Source organism: Canis lupus, chromosome 2 (genome assembly GCF_003254725.2).
Source record: "Canis lupus dingo isolate Sandy chromosome 2, ASM325472v2, whole genome shotgun sequence".
In the NCBI taxonomy this organism is placed as follows: domain Eukaryota; kingdom Metazoa; phylum Chordata; class Mammalia; order Carnivora; family Canidae; genus Canis; species Canis lupus.
In genome coordinates, this window is record NC_064244.1 from 65,835,695 (window position 1) to 65,860,817 (window position 25,123).

At 36.7% G+C, this 25,123-nt stretch overlaps 1 protein-coding gene across 5 annotated transcripts in view; it reads right to left on the reverse strand.

Annotated features, from left to right (window-relative positions):
- PHKB (phosphorylase kinase regulatory subunit beta) overlaps window positions 1-25,123 on the reverse strand; it is a 215,074-nt gene that overhangs the window by 47,941 nt on the left and 142,010 nt on the right. The gene's annotated exons all lie outside the window — the stretch shown is intronic.

Below are 25,123 nucleotides of genomic sequence, written 5' to 3' on the forward strand. Positions count from 1 at the left end.
AGCATATATTATACATTGTTAAAATGGATCCAATTTTGAGCCGGTATTAATTAGCAGAGAACATTAAGAAGCATCAATAAATTACAGTACTAGGAAGCTCTGAAAAATACTGATCAAATATAATTTCTTTATAGTAATGAATACAACATTCCCAATAGTATGCTATAAAATGTCTGATTTACCATCAGTCAGTTCCCCTCTATGGTATTCAATATGTCACTAGAATTTATGTATGATGGAAAGCAAGAAACACCAGAATACATGTATCAGCAGTAAATATCATACAATCAAAAGGATGGTTCCCAGAATCATCATGAAAATGCCATTTCAGGCAGACTTCCATGTGATTTAAATGAATATATAAGAGAAAATATGATATAACAACCCAACAAAAATAAATACACATTAAAAATACCATAAATTCTATTTTTATTTGATAAAGACCTTAAAAGTTAATGTTACTCAGAAGTGAGAAAAAATTAATTATTCAGAGTTTCATCAAGATTTCTAACACCAAATGAACAGATTAAGGCTATTTCTGTCAGATGAAGTCTAGTATTTACTTCATCAAAAGAAGTAACCTTAGAGTGGGCAAGTTATCCACTATCCAAAATCTTCAGGATAATTAGCAATTCTTAAGTAAAAAGCAAGTGAATATATATACAAGAACAAAGATGATAATTTCAATGACAATAAGGCAGCTTACAGATCCTAGGTGGCAAAGTGGTATCTTCTTTTTGAATCACAGACCTGTTTAAGATAATGTTGTTTCCATTTGTATGACAGAGTACTCAGATCTAAGATGCCCACAACACATGTTGAATCATAAGTATTTGGTTAGGGAACTATTAGATGGCTGAAGAATTCTTTGATTGTAAAAACTCAGAATTTCAGAAAGTTCCAATTCACAAACCTTCATGATGGTTATAGGCCCTCACCACAGCCCAAGTGGGACCCTGCACTCTATTTCTACCTCAGAAAGAATTCGGTATGCGTAGTCTCACCCTAGTCATTCCCTTTCTCTGTCAAAGTTGGAACCATCTTTTCTCTATTTTCAGAATTTTCTTCAAAGCACCAACATTTTGTCTTTGAAATCTCTCTGAAAACTTCCTAATAGTAATTAATGTCTTCTATTTTTGAATTGTATTGCCCTTAATATTACTGTAATATTTTCTTTTAGGTTCATAAACTATGCACACATGTATATATGCATATACATACTCAAGGCCTGTATGGTACTGGTGCTCTCCATTTCACATGTATTTATGTACTCATTCATTTGACCAACAGTTATGACATTCTAATACATAAACCCCATGGTAGACCCTGGTGTTACAAGATAAATACAACCTAGTGTCCCTTTGTGAGGAGCTTAGAGTGTCCTGGGAAAGATGGATAGCAGATAAGCTTTCAAATATGTTTGGAATGTTTTTCCTTTCCAATTGTATTGTGAATGCCTTCTTGTTATGCAGGTTTCAACCTTATCCTGTTCCTCAAAAAGGTCTTCTCTCTCTACCACAGCCAGCCCCTATAATTTTACCTTATTTTGTCTACTTCATAGTACTTACCAGCTCCAGAAATTATATTGCATTATTATGTAAGTGTTCAATGTTATTCATTCCTACTAGAAAGTAATTCCCTGAAGACAGGAACCTTGATCTATCTTGTTTATTGCTATGTCCCCATTGCCTAGAAGAGTACCTGAGCATATAGCTGGTGTCTACTGTTTGATGAATGACCGCTCAAGCAAGCTTCTCAATTTTGTGTTTATCTGTAGAATGGGAACGATGATATCTAGGCTGCCTACCACACAGGGGTAAAATCAAACAAAAGAGGGCATGTAATATATTCACAAACTGATCTGTTAAACACATGATATGTACCGTATTTGTTCTGTCATTCTCTATGTCAGTTTACCTTGCTGACATTGGTAAATTGAAATAATTAATAGGATTATGAGGATAATACAGAGCACATATAAGCATTTAACACAGTGTCTGACATATCGTCTTAAGCATTCAAAAAACAGTAGCTTTCTTATCAACTCCAGAAATGCAATCACAATTCCAAATTATTGTAATATGCTTCCTTAATATTCTGCTTCATACTTGGCTCTGCCCATCTTCTGTAGTTTATTGTCAGGTTAATTTTCTTATGTCAGTGATTTATACAAAAGAAGTGGTCAAAAAAATACTTCTTGAATGAAGAAAAGGGAGGAAAGATAGGTGAGTAAACATATATTTATGTAATGTTTAGAATATCACTTCTATACTCTAAAAGTAGTGCTTCTAAATAAAGGTCCAACTTCCAGAAGATCTTTACGATGCCACTGCTACCTATGGTTCCCTGTTTACCTCCCATCTGTTTGCCTAAGAGTACTCCACTAAACACAGTTCATTCTTGTCCATCTCAAGTTTCTGCCTACTGTCCTTCTACATTTGAACTGCTCCTTTGTTCCTATTTATCCAGATCCTGACCCACTCTTTCAATAGAGTCTCCTCCATAAACTCCGCAATCATCAGGGTGTCCAGATACCTTCTGTAACCTATCAGCAAGAGCAGGTAATGTTTGTATGAGTCACTTGACAATACTCTTATTGTCTCATTGAAAGGCTTTTTGTATGCTTATGAGTAGTCTATATAAGAACAGAGAGAATCCCTTGAGGGGCTCCCCATGCTCACTTTTTTATCTAGTTTGTGTACAGCACCTTATATTAAAAGAAAGACGGTTCATTTGGTGGTCTGTATGATGAATTTTTTTTAAAGTATTGCTGTTTATATTTATTAACAATACATAAATCATCTCTTGAATATACACGAGTATTTGCAAATATAAATAGGATATTTTCAACAAAGGGAAATAATTATACCTTGTAGCACACATATTTATATAAACTATCAAGGAATGTACACAGGTCATTTTAATCACATGACTGAGGACCAATAACCTGTGGTTAGAAATATTCTTATTTAAAAGTTTCATTTTTACAAATGAATCAAGACGTTTAAAAAATGTTTTTACTGTGATAAAAATCCCAAAACACAAAATTTAGCATCTTAACCATGCTTAAGTGTACAGTAGAAAAAGAATTTTTATAGTATAATTGCCCATAAGATAGGTACTACCTGTATATACAGTGTAACTCTTTCTAAAAATTTTAAACTATGGTAATTAAAACACTGCATGTACATCTGTCTAGAGTCTAGTTTTTAAATTACCCAAATCAGGTCAAAGCAGCAAAGCTAAGAAATTTGCAGCTGGGAGCTATAAATAAAACAGTGTAATACAACTTTCAAAGGGTATACAGAGAAACTTTAACGTGAATATGCTCTAATGGTTTCCTTCTCCCTGTTCTTTTTTTCAATAGATAATTAATTCATATGGTTCAAAATTTCAAAATTATTAAAGTTTTCAGTGAAGTGTCTCTCCTTACCTGTGGTCCCTATTACATAGTTCCCCACTGTCTACCAACCAGGTAATTGCTAGGATTATTTATACCCATTTCCAGAATTTCCTTTTACTAGAAAAGCAAACAAGAATTTACATTCTTATTTTCTCACAGTTTTAGATAAAAGGCAGCATACTATCAGCTACTTTTTCCACTAAATAATTATATATGATGCTTTTCATATATTTGCATATAGAACACATCCTCATTTTTGTTATAACTGCTTAGTATTCCCTTTTATGCATATACCTTCTTAATGTTATCTTTACACATCTTTTATCATTTAAAGCTAGTCAACCTTTTGCATCAAATCCCTGGAAAGGGTTATAGTTACACAGTGGAATCAGTAAACATCAGGTTTTAATTTTGTTTCTAAGAGTGGAACAGGCACTAAACCTAAATCATTCTGAGGCATTTCTATCACTGGATTATTTGGGTCACTAGAAGACTGTTATTAGAAAAGATCAATAGGACTGGATTTTGGGAGGGAGCAGTAAGAAGAGTTTGAATATTTTCTAGAAGAAGGCACATTTATAGGAATACCTCATTTTATCTCACTTCACTTTACTGCATTTTGCAGATAATTAAGCTTTTTACAAACTGAAGGTTTGTGGCAACCCTACGTCAAACAAGTCTATCAGCACTATTATTTCAACAGTATTTGCTTACTTCATGTCTCTGTGTCACATTTTGGTAATTCTCACAATATTTTATACTTTTTCATTATTATTATAGCTGTTATGGTGATCTGTGATCAATGATCTTTGATTTTATGATTGTGATTGTCTTAGGGTACCACAAACAGTGTCCATAAAAGACAGCAAACTTAACTGATAAATGCTGTGTGTGTTCTCATTGTTCCACTTGACCAGCCCATCTCTTTCCCCCTCCTCAGGCTTCCTATTTCCTAAGACACAACAATGTTGAAATTAAGCCTATTAATAACCCTACAATGGCCTCTAAGTGTGCAAGTGAAAAGAAGTCTCATGTTTCTCATTTTATACCAAAAGCTAGAAATGATTAAGTTTTGTGAGGAAGGCTTATCAAAAACTGAGACAGGTTGAGAGCCTGGGCCTCAGTGGGCCTCTTGCACCAGTTAGTCAAGTTGTGAAAGCAAAGGAAAAGTTCTTGAAGGAAATAAAAGTGCTATGCCAGTGAACACAAAAATGACCTGAAAGGGAAACAGCCTTATTGCTGATAATGAAAAAAGATTTAGTGGTCTGGATACATCAAACCAGTCACAACATTCATTAAGCCAAAACTTAACAGAGCAAGGCCCTAACTCTCGTCAATTCTATGAAGGCACAGAGAGATGAGGAAGCTGCAGAAGAAAAGTCTAAAGCTACCAGAGGCTGGTTCATAGGTTTAAGGGAAGAAGCCATCTTTAATACATCAAAGTGCAAAGTGAACAGCAAGTGATGTAAAAGCTGTAACTAGTTTTCTAGAAGACCTAGCTAAGATAATTAATAAAGGTGACTACAACAACAACAACAACAACAACAACAACAAACAGATTTTCAATGTAGATGAAACAGCCTTCTATTGGAAGATAATGCCATCTAGGACTTTCAAAGCTAAAAAGTCAATGCCTGGCTTCAAAGATCAAAGGATCTGTTAGAGGCTAATATAGCTGGTGACTTTAAATTGAAGCCTATGTTCATTTACCATTCTGAAAAATCTTAGGGTCCTTAAGAATTATACTAAATCTACTTTACCTGTGCTCTATAAATGGAACAACAAAAGCTGGATGACAGCCCATCTGTTTACAACATACTTTACTGAATATTTTAAGCCCACTGTTGAGATCTACTGTACAGAAAAAAGGATTCCTTTCAAAATATAACTGCTCACTGACTGTGCACCTGGTCATCATCCAAGATCTCTGATGGAGATATACAATGAGATTAATATGTTCATACCTCCTAACACAATATCCATTCTGCAGCCCATGGATCAAAGAGTAATTTTGACTTTCAAGTCTTACTATTTAAGGCAGCCCTGGTGGCCTAGCGGTTTAGTGCTGCCTTCAGCCCAGGGCGTGATCCTGGAGTCCTGGGATCGAGTCCCACGTCGGGCTCCCTGCATGATCGAGTCCCACGTTGGGCCTGCTTCTCCCTCTGCCTGTGTCTCTGCCTCTGTGTGTGTGTGTCTCATGAATAAACAAAATTAAAAAAAAAAGTCTTCCTATTTAAAAAAAATACACTTCATAAGGCTATATATGCCATAGTGATTCCTCTGATGGGTCTGTGCAAAGTAAATTGAAAACCTTCTGGAAAAGATTCACCATTCTAGATGCCATCAAGAACATTCGTGATTCATGGGAAGAGGTCAAAATATCAACATTAACAGGAGTTTGGAAAAAGCTGATTCCAATCTTCACAGATAACTTGGAGGGTTCAAGACTTCAGTGGAGGAAGTATCTGCAGATGTGGTAAAACAGCAAGAGAACTAGAACTAGAAGTGGAGTCTAGAGATGTGACTGAATTGCTGTAATTTCATGACAAAACTTTAACGGATGAGGGCTTGCTTCTTATGGATAAACAAAAAATGTGGTTTTTTGAGATGAAATCTACTCTTGGTTAAGATGTTGTGAAGATTATTGAAATGACAACAAGGAATTTTTTTTTTTTTTAAGGAATTTAAAATATTACATAAACTTAACTGATAAAGCACCAGCAGGGTTTGAGAGGACTGATCCTAATTCTGAAGGAAGTTCTAATTGGTAAATGTCACCAAATGGCATCATATGTTACAGAGAAATCATTTATGAAAAGAGTCAATCAATGTGGCAAGCTTCATTTTTGTCTTAGTTTAAGAAATTGCCACAGTCACCCCAACCTTCAGCAACCACCATCCTGACCAGACAGCAGTCATCAAGATAAAGGCAAGACCATCTTTCAGCAAAAAGAATATGATTCGGGGCAGCTCGGGTGGCTCAGCGGTTTAGTGCTGTCTTCGGCCCAGGGCCTGATCCTGGAGACCCGGGATCAAGTCTCATGTCAGGCTCCCCGCAGGGAGCCTGCTTCTCCCTCTGCCTGCCTCTCATGAATGAATGGATAAAATCTTAAAAAAAAAAAAAAAAAAAAAAAAAGAATATGACTCGCTTAAAATTCAGATACTGGTTATCTTTTTTTTTTTTTTTAGCAATAAAGTATTTTTTAATTAAGGTATGTTCATTGTTGCTTTAGACAGAATGCTATATTACACAACTGATAGACTATAGCATAGTATAAACATAACTTTTATATGCAGTGGGAAACCAAAACCTCATTTGACTTGCTTTATTGAGATACTTGGTTTATTGCAACGGTCTGAAGCCAAACCCATAATATCTACAAGGTATGACTACACAACTTATTCAATGGAAACAACAGAGAGTTTATTAGTAAGATTTACATTATCATTTTATTGATTATATTTGTTTTGCAGCCTAGTTTAGAATGTCAAAAAATTAATATATCTTGATAGTCTGCTATCAAGATGTATTATTTAAGCTCTATGTTATACAGTGTCACTAGAATTACCATATTTAAAGATCAGGAAACCAATATGGAGAAAGATGAAATAATTTGTCAAAGGTCATACATCTAGCCAGTGATAGAGCTTAAACCTGAATGTAGGTATGTCTAAGTCCAAAGTCACAAAGTCAATATGGAGCATGTCATAGGATGTATTTCACAGATTATATGCTGACTGCTGTTGTGGTTTCTATTAGTCAGGGTTCTGCAGAGAAGCAGAATTGATGGGATGTGTGTGCATGCGCGCGCATGTGTGTTGTGTATGTGTGTGTATGTGAGAATAAAGGGCAGAAAAAGATTTATTATAAAGAATTGGTTCAGGCAATTATGGTGTCTGGTAAGTTTCCAGATCCACAGGTTGAATCAGCAGGTGGAAGACCCAGGAGAATTGATGATATAGTTTATCTGAAAGCCAGGAAGCTCAATACCCAGTTCAAATCCACAGGCAGGAAAAAAAGCTGATGTCCAGTTTGAAGGCCATTAGGCCAGGAAAATCCTCAATCCTCTTACTCAGGGAAGAAATTAGGCCAGGAAAATCCTCAATCCTCTTACTCAGGGAAGAGTCAACCTCTCTGTTCTACTCAGACTTTCATGGATGAAGCCCATCCACATTAGGAAAGGCAATCTGAGTTCCTCAATCTACTGATTTAAATGTTAGTCTTATTCCCAAATGCCCTTACCCTCAGACCCAGAATATCTGATCAAATATTTGGTACTGTGTGTCTCAGTCAAGTTGACATAGAAAATTAAAAATCACATGGTTGCAGTAACATATTATGGGGAGCAGAGCAGTGAGCAAAAGCCCTTGTGATCCACCAACAGTCCACTCTTCATCCACTTCAGATCAGGTTTTAAGAAAACTCAACCTTAAGGGTTGTCTACAAAATACCTATTTTCTATCTGCTTTTTGATAGAATGTAATTCTATCAAATGTGATAGAATTCTAAATGATAGAATGTATTCTATCAATTAAATTTAAAAATTACCTCTTCTAATAAATAATGTACACAAGTATATAGAGTTCATAATTCTTACTTTTGGAAAATTGTATTGAACCCTAGTCTATGTAGCTTTATTTTTAAAATGTCATACGCTGCATAAAATCTATTGGGGCTGGCTTGAATGGGTGGAAAGAAGGAAAGAAAAAAAGAAGCCAACAAATAAATGGGTCACACCTCATCCAAGGCTGGTCTCGCCTCAAGGGTAGTGCATTTGAAACATTCTATGCCTCTGCTTTTGGGGCCTTACAGAAACTCATTTATGCTCATTAGCCTTCATCAGTAGGTCCTGCCAACAGCCAGAATTTTTTCATTACACTCATTTTTCAGCAAAACCTCATTAGCTGAAGAAACCAAGCAGATGCTTTATACATCTCAATTCCAACTGGAGACACTGCACCCGCAGTATTTTTCCTGTAAGAGCCAAGTAACAGGATACAGCAGTTTGAACACAGGCTCGTCCTGACTGGAACACATTGGCATCTTGTTCTGACATTTCCAACCAAGCCAAAGCAGCAACATGGAGAAAATTAATAGGGAAGCAGAGAAAAGGTAAGGAGAAATACCTGAGGAATGACAACATCAAGCAGGTTAAAGAGCTAAACTCATTCAAGAGTGGAGCCGGCCAGAGAGAAAATGGGCCTGTAGGATCCCTGTATTTATATGCCAAATTAATGATAATATAGCTTTCTACTTAAGAGCAAAACAAATGAATTTTTAAAAGTATTCCCAGACCTCAGACACATAGGTTCAAATACCGGAATGAATAAATCAGGCAATGTCTTTTGACAGCAGGCCTTTCAATGACTGCAATTATCTTGGAAGAGAATACTGATCATCACTTTGTCACAAGGAATTGATTTGTAAAACTGTTTTCACTCCTTTCTAAGCACTTGCTGTAACTAGATGTTTCTGTATTTTTATCTTAAAGAAATGACAGTGTTAAAGATCTTGCTACTTTTTGGCAACAACGCTAAAACGACTATATGGGCCCAGGTGGAGAAAGCCTGACTCATGGTGTTCATACAGCTTTAATCAAAACCAGAGGGAAGAACAAATTATGGGAAACTTATAGAAACAACATCAGGAAAGACTGGCAAAATGAGGTGAGACAGGGGAGGCAGAGGCAGAAAGAGGGAAGCATAGTTTCCAAAACTCTAATCATTTCTCTCTCAGGGATTTTGTCATTTCAAAGGGCTTCTGGACCTGGATTACCACCATGAAAGGCCTCTAAATGGTAGACAAAAGTAAACCACCTCTTTAGAATCATGGAAGAAAAAGAAACAAACATAGCAAGCCAACTTTCTTTGGTTCTTCCCTTTTTACAGAATTTAAAAGGAAGGGGACGTGTTCATAGGTGCTGAATATCTTGGAGGCCAAACTAAAATCTGAAAAGAGATCACTGGATATATATCAATGAGAAGATCATTAGTAACCTTTTCATGTGGTTTTAGTGGAGTGGTGGTAGAGGCAGCTGAACTATGTACAGTAAGCAGTGACTGAGATTTGAGGAAATGGGAGATAGTGGCAAGTACTCTTCCACAACGTCTGAAAGGGAAGGAGACAATGAAGTAATGAGAAGCCTTTAAGAGAGAGGCCCAGTTGAGTAAATATTTTTTTTGGAGGGAAGGGGTTTTAGGTCAGGAGATAATTAAACATGTTTATGGATTCAGGGAGAAGAAATAAGCAGAGAAAAAAAGATTGAAATCTACAAGAAAGAATGGATATCAATATAAAACATGTTAAAGGTTGAAGGGAAAAGTTGAGTTAATGGCGTTTTCCTTAGACTTCTGGGATTCAGAAGAAAAGACTAAATCATAATTAGAGGCAAGGATGTCAGCATGTACTAGAATCCATTAGTCTGGCCTTAATCTTTATGTTTATAGACCCTTCTGAGAACTTAAAACTCTATCTCCACTTTTAATAATTTTGACCTAGTACAACAAGGAAGGCTCATGCTCTCCTACAGAGGATTATTCATTCTTCATTGCCACATTTAACTCATATTCTTGAGCTAACTTTATTAGCTTCTTTAGTCTCTAATTAATGATATGATTAGAAGACTCATTATCAGTGTTCAATTATCTGACTATGCCATAGTGTCCCTCAAAATTCATCTTCATTAACCATCGGCTCTCCTGTCTGTAGGCTCCCACAATGGAAGACGTTTTAAATAAGATTGGTGAAAATAATAAGATGGTCACAAAAATAAATACAGAGAACAATAAAATATAAAGACTTTCTCATGAATGCACATGAGATTTATGAAAATTGATTAAATTATAAGGAAATTATATGCATGATAGGATATGGCCTCCTAGCTTCTGAAAGTGATTTTCAAAAGATATATTTCTTAGGCTTTATATTCTGAGATTTCTAATGCAATATTATTCTTAAGAAGTATGGTATACAACAGGATAGTGCAATCTGATAAAAGGCAATTGACAATTAAGTTGTAATATATCAAATCAAAACTATCAAGATATGGCTAATTTTTAAAGTGGAACTATATTCCAAATTTAAGAAAAGAACCTGTCCAGATTAAAACACTGGCTTGCATATGTATAGGGACAGTCTCAATCAGAGACATACACAGAGATAAAAGGAATTTAACACATCAAATACTCAAATTAAGTTTTTCTAAAATAATTATAATCTAAAAAATATATTCAAAAGGGTTCTTACTTAATGAGGCCAATGCTTCCTTTACATCCTTACCAATTCTCCACAAATTCAAATTTTATCTTCTGCAAAATAACCCAACAATAATATTTAATCAATACAAAATATAAAAGTTCACACAAGAAGTATTTTAATATATGATGATCAACAAGGTCAAACTCTCTGACTACTCAAAAAACAAAAATAAATGGGGGCAGCCCCAGTGGTGCAGTGGTTTAGTGCCACCTGCAGCCCAGGGTGTGATCTTGGAGACCTAGGATGAAGTCCCACGTCGGGCTCCCTGTGTGGAGCCTACTTCTCCCTCTGCTTGTGTCTCTGCCTCTCTCTCTCTCTCTCTCTCTGTGTCTTTATGAATAAATAAAATCTTAAAAAAAAATAAATGAAAAATTTTCCAACTTCCTAAGTTGCAAAGCAAAGGAATGGCAAAGGAATGGCAGAAACTACATAGTGGTTTTACATTCCTACGGATAAGTAATTGGCTGATAAATGATTATATGTTGGCTTAGCCAAATGCGAGTTGTTGGTGTGGGAGATGCAATAATATAAGACATGCTGCTTCCAACTAATCTAGCTAAGTCATAATTAAGGAACAATGAGAATACAAAAAATGGCATTAGTAATAAAAGCCCCATTGACAATGATTCTTTGAACAAATTTCACTCAGGCTCCTGAAACTTCTCCTCAGCTCATCTGTGTGCTTCTTTGTAAAATTTAGTTTCAGCAAGAATCCTGCTAATGATATCTGATCATCCTGAGCTCAGGCACCTCATCTTCCTCCATTCTTCAGGTAACGATGTCTGGTAACGCTGGCCTGCTTATTAGGTTGGTTTAGCCAGAATCCCCCTTCCTTATGATGTTTCCTCTTAGTAATTTTCCATCATCCACTGACCCCTGCTCTGATCCTTAGCTATAAATTTCCACTTGCTCAAGCTCTATTTAGAATTGAGCCTAGTCTCTCTCTTATTGTAAAATCCCATTGCAACTGTCCCTATACCTACTGTGATGGTTCAGAATCAAGTCTGCTGTATCATCTTTAATAAGTGTCACTGAGGTAGATTGATTGATTGACTGATTGATTTTTGAGAGAGAACGGCAGAGGGAGAGGCAGAAGGAGAGGGAGAAGCAGAGTCCTCGCTGAGCAGGGAGTCCCACACTGGCATGGGGCTTGATTCCAGGATCCTGGGATCATGACCTGAGCTGAAGGCAGACGCTTAACTGACTGAGCCACCCAAGTGCCCCTGAAGTAGTTTTACTTTTTAATATCATGCAGTAAATTTAAAATTTTCACCACACTGTACCCACCACGTACACTACCATATAACCATGTACACTGTCATGTAACCATGGTGTACATGGCTCACTTCAGTACCTCTGGGTCCCAGCTTTGGATTTGTACCCATGTGACCTTAGATATGTCGCTTCTCTTTGAATTGCTTCCTGCTCTATAAAATGAGGGAGTTAAAGAAGACACTGTTGATGACACTCCTAATACTATGCTCTTTATATTCTACCATGTACGTGAGGTACAGGCAATAAATACAAGTATAAATATAATATATGAAATCAAAGATTTTTGAACTTTATCAGTGAAACAAGAAGAAATCAACTCCTCTCTGTTACAGAGTTATGGGTAGTTTTATGGTTTATACAGACATATTTGATTAATAAATAAAACATTCCCAAATCTGGGCAAAGGTTTAAGATGATATGTTTGGATCAAGCATGTCTTAGGGAAGGAAAATTTTTGCAAAGTGATTTTCATTTTTATGATTTTTATTTAAGTGTAAACCTAAATTGTTTTATAATCTCTTGCCTTATTTTCAGTAGCTAATGAACACTATGAAATATAAGATATTTCATGTAGTGACAGAAAAGCATTAAGTAGAGACCTTTTAATGAATAGCAACTTAGCCATACCAATTGTCTTAAAAATGCTATGATGCTGCATTAAACATCAAATCTTTTTAAAAAATTTTTTAATATTTGAGAGAGACAGAGTGAGCGAGAGAGAAATAGCAAACATGAGTAGGGGGAGAGGCAGAGGGAGAAGGAGAAGCAGACTACCTGCTGAACAGGGAGCCCAACTCAGAGACGCAGAGCTCAATTCCAGGACCCTGAGATCATGACCTGAGCCAAAGGCAGATGCTTAAGGGACTGAGCCACTCAGGTGCCCCTAAACAACAAAACTTAATCAACTCTTATTAGGAGAAACTTCTAGAATAGAAATGATTAGGTGTTTGGTAAAGGACTTTGACATAGCCAAATGAAAAAACACTGTATAGACATCTAAAGATTTTACTTATTTATTCACAAGAGACACAGAGAGAGGCAGAGACAGGAGAAGCGGGCTCCATGCAAGGAGCCCGATATGGGATTCAATCTTGGGACTCTGGCATCATGCTCTGAGCCAAAGGCAGATACTCAACCACTGAGCCACCCAGGCGTCCCATGTATAGAAATTTAAGATAATATTTTATTGAAGTAGTGTGAAAAATAACTGATAGTATAAATAAGTGTAACTGCAGAACTGAATATCAAACAAGGCTGCAAACACATAAGATAGCCTTTGCATAGCAATAGCCAAACTGTTAAAAATATAATGCTTTCCTCCAGGCTTTTCAATATTTTTCTCATTCTCACTAAAGATAAAGTAATATTACTTATAAAATAAACTATTTGGAATAAAATATAAATAGCAATAATACTTATTAAGCTCTTATAATGTGTCAGACATTGTGTCAGGAGCTTTACATACATCATTTCATCACGTATGACCACCATGAGTTAGAAATGGTTATCAAAAGGGTGGGGTAAGATGGCAGAAGAGTAGAAGTCCTCAACTCACCTGGTTCCAGCAACTTACCTAGAAAACTTTCAAAACATCCTGAACACCAACGAAATAGACCTGAGATTTAAAGAGAGAATAGGTGGAATGCTACAGAGAGAAAAGTTTTCGCTTCTAGCAAGAATCATCTAGGGTAAAATTTACTTAGGCCATGGTGATATTCTTGACTCAACCGGCTCATACAGCCACTCTGCACTGAGCAAAATGACTAGACGGAAGAATTCACCACAAAAGAAAGAATCAGAAACAGTACTCTCTGCAACAGAGTTACAGAATATGGCTACAATTCGGATGTCAGAAAGCCAACTAGTGGCTCTGGAAAAAAAGCATAAAAAGGACTCTAGAGACTTTGTTACTGCAGAATTTAGATCTAATCAGGCCAAAATTAAAAATAAACGACATGCAATCCAAACTGGATGTCCTAACAGCTAGGGTTAATGAGGTGGAAGAAAGAGTGAGCGAAATAGAAGACAAGGTGATGGTAAGGAAGGAAGCTGAGGAAAAAAGAGAAAAACAAGAGACCATGAAGAAAGGCTAAGGGGAATAAATGATAGCCTGAGAAGGAAGAATCTATGTCTAATTGGGGTTCCAGAAGACACAGAGAAGGAGAGACGGCCAAAAATAGATTTGAACAAATCATAGCTGAGAACTTCCCTAATCTGAAGAGGGAAACAGGCATTCAGATCCAGGAGATAGAGAGGTCCCCCACCAAAATCAATAAAAACCATTTAACACTTTGACATTTAATAGTGAAACTTGCAAATTCCAAAGATAAATAGAAAATCCTTAAAGTAGCAAGAGACAAGAGATCCCTAACTTATATGGGGAGAAATATCAGATTAATAGCAGACCTCTCCACAGAGATCTGTCAAACCAGAAAGGGCTGGCATGATATATTCAGGTACTAAACGAGAAGAACATGCAGCCAAGAACACTTTATCCAGTAAAGCTGTCATTCAGAATAGAAGGAGAGATAAAGAGCTTCCAAGATGGGCAGAAACTGAAAGAATATGTGACCATAAAACCAGCTCTTCAAGAAATATTAAGGGGGATCCTGTAAAAGAAAGAGGAAGCCCAAAGAAATAATCCACAAACACAGGGACTAAATAGGTATTACAATGACACTAAATTCATATCTTTCAATAGTTACTCTGAGTGTGAATGTGCTAAATGATCCCATCAAAAGATGCAGGGTTTCAGACTGGATAAAAAAGCAAGACCCATCTATTTGCTGTCTACAGGAGACTCATTTTAGACCTAAGGACACCTCCAGCCTGAAATGAAAGGTTGGAGTACCATTTACCATTCAAATGGTCCTCAAAACAAAGCTTAGGTAGCAATCCTCATATCAGATAAATTAAAGTTTATCCCAAAGACTTGGGAGATGAAGAGTGACACTATATCCTACTTAAAGGGTCTATCCAACAAGAAGACCTAACAATCATGAATATTTATGCCCCTAATGTAGGAGCTGCCAAGGATATCAATCAATTAATAACCAAAGTAAAGACATATTTAGATAATAATATGCTAAAAGTAGGAGACTTCAACACGACACTTTCTGCAAATGACAGATGTTCTAAGAACAACATCACCAAAGAAACAAGAGACTTAAATTATACACTAGACCAGATGGATTTCACAGATACATACAGAATTTTGCATCCAAACGCAACTAAATACACATCCTTCTCAAGTGCACATGGAACTTTCTCCAGAATAGACCACATACTGGGTCATAAATCAGGTCTCAACCGATAGCAAAGGATTGGGATTGTCCCTTGCATATTTTCAGACCACAATGCTTTGAAACTAGAGCTCAATCACAAGAAGAAACTTGGAAGAAACTCAAACACATGGAAGTTAAAGAGCATCCTGCTAAAAGATGACTGGGTCAACCAGGAAATTAGAGAAGAGCTAAGAAGATTCATGGAAACTAATGAAAATGAAGATACAACTGTTCAAAATCTTTGGGATACAGCAAAAGCAGTCCTGAGAGGAAAATACATCGCAATATAAGCCTCCCTCAAAAAATTGGAAAAAACTCAAATACACAAGCTAACCTCACACCTAAAGGAACTGGAGAAAGAACAGCAAGTAAAACCTACAACCAGAAGAAGAGAGATAATAAAGATTCACGCAGAACTCAATGAAACAGAGACTAGAAGAACTGCAGAACAGATCAACAAAACCAGGAATTGGTTCTTTGAAAGAATGAATAAGATAGATAAACCATTAGCCAGCCTTATTTTAAAAAGAAGAGAAAAAAGACTCAAATAAAATTATGAGTGAAAGAGGAGAGATCACAACCAATACCAAGGAAGCATAAACGATTTTAAAAATGTATTTATGAGCAGCTATATGCCAACAAATTAGGCAATCTAGAAGAAATGGATGCATTTCTGGAATACCACAAATTACCAAAACCAGAACAGTAAGAAATAGAAAACCTGAAAGGCCAATAACCAGGGAGGAAATTGAAGCAGTCATCAAAAAACTTTCAAGACACAAAAGCCCAGGGCCGGATGGCTTCCCAGGGAAATTCTATCAAACGTTTAAAGAAGAAATAATAACTATTCTTCTAAAAGCTGTTCCGAAGGATAGAAAGGGACAGAATACTCCAAACTTGTTTTATGAGGCCAGCATCATCTTGATTCCAAAACCAGACAAAAAAGGAGAATTATAGACCAATATTCCTGATGAACACAGATGCAAAAATTCTCAACAAGACACTAGCCAACAGGATCCAACAGTACATTAAGAAGATTATTCACCATGACCAAGTGGAATTTATCCCCAGGATGCGAGGTTGGTTCAACATTCATAAAACAATCAATGTGATAGATCACATCAACAAGAGAAAAAACAAGAACCATTTGATCCTCTCAATAGATGCAGAGAAAGCATTTGACAAAATACAGATCCATTCCTGATCAAAACTCTTCAGAGTGTAGGGATAGAGGAAACATTCCTCAGCATCTTAAAAGCCATCTATGAAAAGCAGCAAATAACATTCTCAATGGAGAAAAACTGAGAGCCTTTCCCCTAAGATCAGGAACACCACAGGGATGTCCACTCTCACCACTGCTATTCAATATAGTACTAGAAGTCCTAGCCTCAGCAATCAGGCAACAATAAGAAATAAAAGGCATTCAAATTGGCAAAGAAGAAGTCGAACACTTCCTCTTCACAGATGACATGATACTGTACATAGAAAACCCAAAAGACTCCACCCCAAGATTGCCAGAACTCATATAGCAATTCACCAGTGTGGCAGGATACAAAATCAATACCCAGAAATCAGTGGCATTTCTATACACTAACAATGAGACTGAAGAAAGAGAGATTAAGGAGTCAATCCTATTTACAATCGCATCCAAAAAGCATAAGATACCTAGGAATAAACCTAACTAAAGAGGTAAAGGATCTATACCCTAAAAACTACAGAACACTTCTCAAAGAAATTGAGGAAGATGCAAAGAGATGGAAAAATATTCCATGCTCATGGATTAAAATAATTAATATTGTGAAAATGTCTATGCTACCCATGGCAATTTATATATTCAATGCAATCCCTATCAAAATTCCATGGACTTTCTTCAGAGAGTTGGAACAAATCATCTTAAGATTTGTATGGAATCAGGAAAGACCCTGAATAGCCAGGGGAATATTGAAAAAGAAAACCAGAGCCGGTGGCATCACAATGCCAGATTTAAGTTGTACTACAAAGCTGTGATCATCAAGACAGTGTGGTATTGGCACAAAAACAGACATACAGATCAATGGAACAAATAGAGAACCCAGAAATGGGCCCTCAACTCTATGGTCAACTAATATTCGACAAAGCAGGAAAAGACAGTCTCTTCAATAAATGGTGCTGGGAAAATTGGACAGCCACATGCAGAAGAATGAAACTAAACCATTCTCTTACACCATACACAAAGATAAACTCAAAATGGATGAAAGATCTGTGAGACAAGATCCATCAAAATCCTAGAGGAGAACACAGGCAACACCCTTTTTGAACTTGGCCACAGCAACTTCTTGTAAGATATATCTATGAAGGCAAGGGAAAGAAAAAATGAACTATTAGGACTTAATCAAGATAAAAAGCTTCTGCACAGCAAAAGAAACAGTCAACAAAACTAAAAGACAACCTAAGAATGGGAGAAGACTTTTGCAAATGATATATCAGATAAAGGGCTAGTATCCAAGATCTATAAAGAACTTATTAAACTCAACACCCAAGAAATAAACAATCCAATCATGAAATGGGCAAAAGACATGAACAGAAATTTCTCCAAAGAAGACATACACGTGGCCAACAAGCACATGAGAAAATGCTTTGCATCACTGGCCATCAGGGAAATTCAAATCAAAACCACAATGAGATAGCACCTCACACCAGTGAGAATGGTGAAAATTAACAAGACAGGAAACAACAAATGTTGGAGAGGATGTGGAGAAAGGGGAACTCTCTTGCACTGTCGGTGGGAATGAGAACTGGTACAGCCACTCTGGAAAACTGTGTGGAGGTTCCTCAAAGTGCTAAAAATAGAGCTACCCTATGACCCAGCAATTGCACTGCTGGGGATTTACCCCAACGATACGGATGCAGTGGAATGCCAGGACACCTGCACCCCAATGTTTATAGCAGCAATGTCCACAACAGCCAAACTGTGGAAGGAGCCTTGGTGTCCATCAAAGGATGAATGGATAACAAAGATGTGGTGTATATATACAATGGAATATTACTCAGCCATCAGAAAAGACGAATACCCACCATTTGCTTCGACATGGATGGAACTGAAGGGTATTATATGCTGAGTAAAGTAGGTCAATTGGAGAAATACAATCATTACATGGTTTCACTCATAAGGAGAATATAAGAATTAGGGATTATAGGGGAAAGGAGGGAAAACAAGTGGGAAAAAATAGAGAGGGTAACAGAATATCAGATACTCCTAATCTGGGAATAGAACAAGCAGTAGTGGAAAGGGAGGTGGGCGGGGGGATATGGTGACTGGGTGACGGGCACCAAGGAGGGTACTTGACGGGATGAGCACTGGATGTTATATGTTGGCAAATCAAACTTCAATAAATAAAAATATATTATAAATAAAAAGAAATGGTTATCGCCATTAAATAGATGGGGAAATTGAGTCTAGAGAGATTAATTAAACTCTCCAAGGTCACAGTTTTTTTTTTCCTTAAAGATTTTATTTATCTATTCATGAGGGACACAGAGAGAGAGAGAGAGAGAGAGAGGCAGAGACACGGGCAGAGGGAGGAGCAGGTTCCATGCAGGGAACCTGATGCGGGACTCGATCCTGGAACTCTGTGATCATGCCCTGTGCCAACGGCAAACCCTCAACCACTGAGCCACCCAGGCATTCCAAGATCACACAGTTAATCAGTAGATGAGACTGGTTATACAGTTGGGCCTGTATGATGCAAAGCCAGTATACTATGTCATCTTAAAAATATAAATTTATCACACACATATGTGGTATTCTTTAATCTTTTGGAAAATACTTTGTGCAAAATTTTATGCACCTGCATTTTTAGAAAACAAATATGAGCCCCCTCTTTTCTTCATTAATTTGAAAAATGAGAGACCAACAAGTGTACATGTTTGTGACTGAGTTCTGTATAAATATGTACATGATTTAGTAAATAAGTACTGATTTTCATCCTAAAATTAGAACTTCTGCAGCTTGGAAAATAAGCTCTTATTATGACTAAAAAGCATTCCTTTCATATTAGCCTTTTTTCCAAAGACTGTCAAAGGAGATCAATCCATTTTAATTGGCATATTAAATGTGCTAGTCTACTTCTCAGATTCAAAGCTTGGGTGTCACTGAAAATGATGAATGTAAAACTGAATTCTCTCAAGGGTGCTTCAACACACATGATCTGCTCTATCATGATAATTATGCCATAAATGTAAAATAGTGCTTCAAGCAGCTGACCAAAAATACTCATATTTTATTCACTGTATGATGACAAAAATACCTGGAACTGTCCAAGGACCTCATGAGGGAACATCACTCCTTGGGGAGGCAGGGGCTCCTAAAGTGCAGTCCTCTAGTTTAGAAGAATCAGCTCCTTGTAATATGGCTCATTAAATAAGAGGGGGTTAGAATAGGACTAAAGGGTACAGTTTTTCTTCAAAGATCAGTAGACATTTAAAAGCTGTTAATAGATTCAAAATAATTTAAAAAGAGAGGAATAGGAAAGTAAAAAGTAAGTTCATAAATTTATTTGTTGTTTTGAAAAAATATGATTTTCTTTTTCTCAGAGTAAAATGCCAGGAATATAAGTAAGCCTGGGGGGTTGGACCAAAGCAGGGGCATAAATTGAGACCTGCAGTATTCATTAAAATAATACTAGATCATAATGTTCCTGTACACCTTTATGGTGGATCAAAAGCCTTGCTTTTTTTACTTGGATCTATTTTTCTTTTACATTTCACCATAACTAAAAGAAGTCTTCATCTTGTTGATGAAATATTACATTTCATGTCTATTAATGGAACTTTTAATTTTAATAAGTTCAGTGGGTTAATTAGAATGATGATTTTTTTTTTTTTTTTTTTTTTTTTTTTACCTTTCAATTTAACATTTTTCAGTTCTGGATACTTTTGATCAAGGCATTTAATTTTCATTGCCCATGGTATAAATATTAGCTGATAGGAAACTCTCATTTCCCTTAAAGACTACAGACAGTATTACCTGAACAGAACCTCTGTGTAGCTGTGGCATATGCAGGCTAGGTTTTCAGGAGCATTTTTGATGCTTTGACTATTTTATTCTGTTTTATTATGATAATCACAAGAACTTCTGTTGAGTATTCAAATTTATTCCTATGCTTGTAGATAAATTTGGCTTTTTGGTCCCACACAAACACTTTCTTTCCTTGCCAAGCTAATGAAGTGGATTTTTTTTTAATCCTTTAAGTAGAAATTATGTTTTGAACTGACTAAACTATTTGGGAGCATTAGAATGAATTGAACTGAATAAAATTGAGCCTCATGCAAAATTTCTTTAAATCACCTAAGATTAATAAACCTTTAAAAACTGAACAGATTTGAAACAGGAATAGAAAAGGGAAGCAGGTATATAAGTCCATATTGTAGGAGTACAAATGTACTAAATTAAGAGAGGCTTATAACCTTTCTTGGATCGGAGCAAACTCAGTTCCTGAACAGATGGTCTTGTACCATTTAATCACTCTTTAACTCCCTACAATCTGGCTTCTGGGCACACTATCCACTGAAAGCACTCGAAGGTTACCAATAACCTAGGATCATGGAAGCCAGCAACAGAACTGCTAGAAGGAGATTTACAAATCAAACCCAGCCAAATAATTTTATAGATTAGAGAACTTTACCCCAGACATATCAGGAGACCTTCCCCAGATTACACTTCAGGTGAACCATGCAAGGTCTGAAGACTCACACCTGAATTTCTGCCAGTGCTGTGCTATTCCTCCCAGCCAACTAGGTAGGTTTGCCTTCTTGAACCACTGTCTCAAAGTCAATCTCCTCCACATTTTCTTACCCACTGACATTGTTTTACCTTCTTGCTAGATTCCTTTGTTCTGCCCTTCTTTTGAATATCCCTTTCTCCAACATCTGCTACTCCCCATATTCTGTTAAAGAACTAAGCCTCAGGCCTGGCCTTCCAAGAATTGTCTGCTCTCACAGTTTCAGTTTCATGTTCATGTTCAACCTTGTCCCTTTTCTTTTAATGAACTATTGGGCACCTCAATTAACTACCATGTCTGCATTGGAACTATGAAAATGCAAATAAAAGCGCTAACATTTGTTGAGTGTTTAACTAAAAACCAGGAACTGTTCTGAGCTCTTTACCTGTATTAACTCTTTTAATGCTTAAAAAAACTTTATGAGATACTATTCTGATTTTACATGTAAAGAATCTAAGGTACACAGAGGCTAATCAACTTGTCCAAGCTTGGATTCAAACCCATTTATTGTGTTTCCAGAAGCTGTGCCCTTTTTTTTTTTTTTTTTTAATTTTTGATAGTCACACACAGAGAGAGAGAGGCGCAGAGACATAGGCAGAGGGAGAAGCAGGCTCCATGCACCGGGAGCCCGACGTGGGATTCGATCCCGGGTCTCCAGGATCACGCCCTGGGCCAAAGGCAGGCGCCAAACTGCTGCGCCACCCAGGGATCCCCCAGAAGCTGTGCTCTTAACTATTTTGTTAGGCAGAGTGTCTGGCAATAAGAAATCTATTTATAATCTTGAATATTAAAATAACATTTCATATCAGAGTGCTTCTTTCTGTGACTCTTCCTTTGATATTAGAATGGCTTATTTATGTAAAAATTCTGTTGCATTCAACATCTATTTCAAGAAACAAGATCAATTTTTCTCAAATTGGCTTAAATATAAAGGAAAAAAAATTCTGGCTGGTCTTACGCTATTACCTGTTATATGTGTTTATTTCAGATAGAATCCTGCAAATCCTGCCAAAAGGAATTAAGTGTGTTTTTCTATTTAACCAGAAATTTTCTGTATTCTAATTAGTATAACACACATTTCAAAATAAAGTCCATTTGCTATATTACTCCAGAAACCCACCCCCCAGTTGCTATAAATGGATGTCCTCTACAGAATTACCTTATTCCCAGTAGACAACAATAATATAGAATACAATGACTTAGTGAAATGTACACGGTCAGCTGGTTAGTTTCTGCAATAATTAGACCTCTTCCAAATATCAAGGAGCAGCAAAGGCTGGAAACAAACACCATCTTCAAGGACCATTTTCTCACATTAACATGGCAGAGGTGCTGCAATGTGAACAATGAAAATCTTATTCACAGATAATCAGTAGGTTGCCAGCACCAGAATTGCCTAGGCAACAGAAAATGATGGGCTCCTAATGGGAAACAAGTTGGGGAGAAAGGAGAGAGGACTAACCACTCAAAGAAGCTTGCTAGCCTCCTGAATGTACTTTCCTTTAGATAAGGAAGAGGGGAATCCCTAGTAAAATCACTAATGGTTAGACTTGTGCACTTGATCTCATCCTAATGCTAACAGGGAAGAAGAAACTAAAAATTAGACCCCCTTCATATGATAAATCTTATATATAATGTATCTCAGCCTACATTTTACTAATGTGACATCCTTGCACTTAATTTTCAGATCATTTCCACAGGACTCTCAGTGTTCTAAAGGCACAGCTGCAACTATTTTTCTGTGATGTGATATTGAGGCAGGCTGCTGGAGAAACAAGCTATCTCCTCTGTTAACTCCTTCACACCATTATGAAAATCACTGCTTCCAAATGCCTGACAGCTCTTCCTCCTTTCCTTCTTCAGTTAACACCTTCATATGGGTTCTGCACACATATTGACAAAAGTGTGGCCTTGGAAAAATATTAAACCTCTTTGAAACATCTATATGTAAAATTGGTATAATATTTATTTCAGAAAACTGTTGAAACCACACATAATACATATAAAATAATTTGAACAGTGCCTATAAACAGGAGCACAATAAATAATGGTTATTCTCATTTTTCTGACTTCCTTTCTCTTGCCCTAGAAGACAAAGCATATGATGCATCTTCTGTGCTGAGGACCACTGCCAGAGAGGCAGGCACATAGATCAACAACTAGAGTAGTGTGGCAAGTGTTGTAACATGGAGTATGAAAAGGACTATAGGAAACCAGATTTAATGGCATATTTTTCAAATCCACAAGATTTGTTTTCAAGGAGGAATCTATGGGATGATTGGATAATATGGTCTTTTGTATAATTTGTCTATTCCAAATCAAATGTGACATAGGAAAGCAGGGGTAAGTGAAACAGACACTGTTACCATATTTACAAGAATAAAGGACTAACAATTGGGGTAAATTATTTTCCTTTAAATATTTCTTAATCAGACAATTTGAGTAATTTTCACATTTAATTTACTTGGTTTGCATCTACTTGTGGCCATCGCAACTGCTTAATGAACATCAACTCTGCCCAAATACCAGTGTTAGGGTCATCAACCAAGATCTGAAGTAGCATAGAGTGCAGATGGAGAAAAAGATACTTAACAACAACAAGGTAAGACTCAAGCATAGAAGGTGAGGCCTAGGCTTCTGGTTCTAGATAAAAAAAGTGAGTGTATAGACTCAATTCTGATCCTCTTCAGCCCCACAGAAGTGACCACATAGATATTTAAAATAAACATAAAAGACTAAAGTCGGGATCCCTGGGTGGCGCAGTGGTTTGGCGCCTGCCTTTGGCCCAGGGCGTGATCCTGGAGACCCGGGATCAAATCCCACGTCGGGCTCCTGGTGCATGGAGCCTGCTTCTCCCTCTGCCTGTGTCTCTGCCTCTCTCTCTCTCTCTATGTGACTATCATAAATAAATAAATTAAAAAAAAAAAAAAAAGACTAAAGTCATAGCAATGAATAGAAAGAAAGAGGGCCATCAAAGAAGATATGTCAGCACACTTTTAGTACAAAAGATGGCAAATGGACGTGGATTAAGGAATAAAGTAGAGCAGTGAAAACCGATATAGAGATATAGATATAGATACAGGTATATTCCAAAGTACACCAGCATCCCAGAGCATTACCAAAATACTGCCACAGGTATAGGAGCTGATCCACCAAAAAGAGAGGCTCTAGAGGGGCACTTAGTTTGCAGGTACAATGGAGGACAGATATAAGAAGGGGGGCATGACACAGAACTGACTAAAGGCCACAGGAGCCAGCTCCATGCCCTATATAGGGAACCACAGTCATCAATAAAACAGGGTTTTCTCTGAATGTATTGAACAAATTGGCTGTGATATGTTAATGCTTCTAGTATAGGCAATGGCTTCCTCAAAGTAAAGGCCTTCATATTCTGGCATTTGGCAAAGGTAGTGAAGTCTAGTTTGCTTCCCATCAGATCCCTGCGAGACAAAGGTCCTAAACACATCTTCTTCACCTCTTGTTGAGGTGGTGGGGGGAAGAAACTACTTAATATACTAAAATAACCAGACCGTCTATCACATTAATATATAATTAGATAAACGAGGAATTACCAGGTCTGCGACAAAATAACCAACAGAATGAGAGACAAATACCATGTTAATGAAACACAAAAATTACCTCAGACGTTATACTTAGTGAAATAAACCAGACATAGAAAGGCACATATTGCATGATTCCACTCATATGAGGCACCAAGAATAGGTAAATTCATAGAGACAGAAACTAGAATAGAGATTACCAGGAGCTGGAGGGAGAGGAGACTCACTTAATGAGTACAGAGTTTTGTTGGGGATGATATAAAGTTTTGAGTACAGATAGCAGTGATGGTTACAAAACACTGTAAATGTATTTAATGCCACTAAACTATACACTTATGAATGGTAAAATGAGAAATATTAGGCACTTTAGTGAATTGGATAGGATTAATTATATCTCAATAAAATTTTAATTAAGGGGAAAAAAGACAATTCAAGGAACAGAAGAAATCTTAATTCTAATTTCTACTTATAGAAAGACTCATGAAGATAAACTATTTATTAAAAGAAAGGAAAAAAATAAATAAATAAAAGAAAGGAAGGTGGGAACACAATGGCCTAGACTCAGTTTTCCCTCCTCCTCTTAA